This window comes from Mesocricetus auratus, unplaced genomic scaffold (genome assembly GCF_017639785.1).
Source record: "Mesocricetus auratus isolate SY011 unplaced genomic scaffold, BCM_Maur_2.0 Super-Scaffold_15014, whole genome shotgun sequence".
Taxonomy (NCBI): Eukaryota; Metazoa; Chordata; class Mammalia; order Rodentia; family Cricetidae; genus Mesocricetus; species Mesocricetus auratus.
In genome coordinates this window covers 13,432,922-13,434,741 of record NW_024429186.1, presented here as the reverse complement: position 1 = coordinate 13,434,741, position 1,820 = coordinate 13,432,922, and the positions used below count along the sequence as shown (strand labels likewise).

Sequence of the window (1,820 nt, the reverse complement as noted above, 5' to 3'; positions counted from 1 at the left end):
TGTGCACCACTTAGAGTCTATGGAATTCTGTTTTTAAAAGCAACTGGTTGGAGTCACTTATTTTATACTGGGGCTCCCTGGATAGCCCAGGCTGGCTTCCAACTCAGGAACTTCCTGTCTCAGTCTTGTTGGGATTACAGGGTGGGATGTTTGTTTTTAGTCCCCCAAGATATAGCTCCCTGAGTCTATCCTGCTCCCTGCCTCCCCACATTGACAGACAACCATAGGACCTTGGGCAGTGTCCTCTCTATTTTTTATTATTCATTCATTCATTTGGTGTTTTCGGGGCAGGGTTTCTCTATGGCTTTGAAGGCTGTCCTGGAACTCGCTCTTGTAGACCAGGCTGGTATTGAACTCACAAAGATCCGCCTGCCTCTGGCTCCCGAGTGCTGGGATTAAAGGTGTGTGCCACCGCCGCCCGGCTGTATTTTATTTTTTAAGATAAGGCTAGCCTCAAAACTTGTAGTGGAGGGTGACAGTGAACTTCTGATCCTGCTGCCTCTACTTCCTGGTGCTGTGATTGCAGATATGGGCAGTCACACCTGGTTTTGCAGTACTGGAGATTGAACCCAGGCCTTGTGCATGTTAGGCAAACACTCTACCAACTGAGCCACACAGCCCCACTCCCTCCTTTTAACTCTGCATTTCATTCTGGACCAAGGCCTCTTGGAGGTGAAAAGAAAATGTGCTGAGAGTAGAGGTTCATGGGATCTCTGTCTAGAATCTGTTCCATGTCCCAAGGCTGCCTGGATCGTGGGTTTCCTTATTGCCTATTTTAAGAAAGGAAGAAAGATGTATATATACATGTGCATATATGTATGCCTATGCATACATGTATGAATGTGTATGACTATACATGTATATGTGTGTATATTATATACATATGTGAGCTTGTGTATGCATATCTATGTGAGAGCACAGTGTGCATATCCATGTTATGTGTGAGCATGTCTGCATGTCCATAGAGAGCACAGTGTGCATATCCATGTTATGTGTGTGCATGTGTGAGTATGGATGTACATCCAAGTGGACATATGTGAGCATATATGTGCATATCCATATGTGTGAGCATATTTACATGTCCATGTGTATGTGTGAGCATGTGTGTACATAGTCATATGTGAGCACAGGTGCATAGTCATGTATATGCGCTTATGTGAACATGTATGTGCATATCCATATGTGTATCATGTGTGATTATATGCACATGTCCACATGCATGTGTGTGCATATATGTACATGCACACACACACATGTGGATGTTAGGGAGAAGAGGCAGGAAATATTTTCAGACATTAAGAAAAAAGAAAAGCAAATTTCTGAGTAAGAACCCTTCATGGGCTGTGACCACAGGACAAATGCAGATCCCTGTGTGTTTTCAAGCAGGGGCTTCATGTTCGTAACAGGAGCTGAGGGCAGCCTCTGAGAGGGATGCTCCATAGCCACAAGGACCATGGCTGCCCACCCTGAGGCTGAGAGGAGAGAACCCAGGGGCGGCTGCACTGGGTTTGTTTCCTTCAGTTGCTAAAGGGTTAAAGGCCAAAGATAAAAAGATGCAGGAGGCGGCGCCGCATGATCCTCCACAAAGATCTTTTTAGTGTCAACTTAAATGTACACAAGCAGCGGATGATGATCTCTTTTATTGGACTAACGTTTATCCAGTAATATCCACACACTTTTAAAACCATCGAGGCCTCCTCTTCAGGTGTTCATTTGAATAGAAATAGCTGAATGAGTGTTTTTATAATTGATCCCCTGAGAACTGAATGTCTGTGCTGCATAGCCAACATTTTCCCATTGCTGAGGGTTTTTTCCCCCCA

The 1,820-nt window shown here is 44.6% G+C and overlaps 1 non-coding gene across 1 annotated transcript; it reads right to left on the bottom strand.

Annotated features, from left to right (window-relative positions):
• Window positions 1-548: 548 nt before the first annotated feature.
• Window positions 549-620, bottom strand: Trnav-aac. Its single transcript has one exon. It is a non-coding gene; the product is annotated as a tRNA-Val (tRNA).
• Window positions 621-1,820: the final 1,200 nt, after the last annotated feature.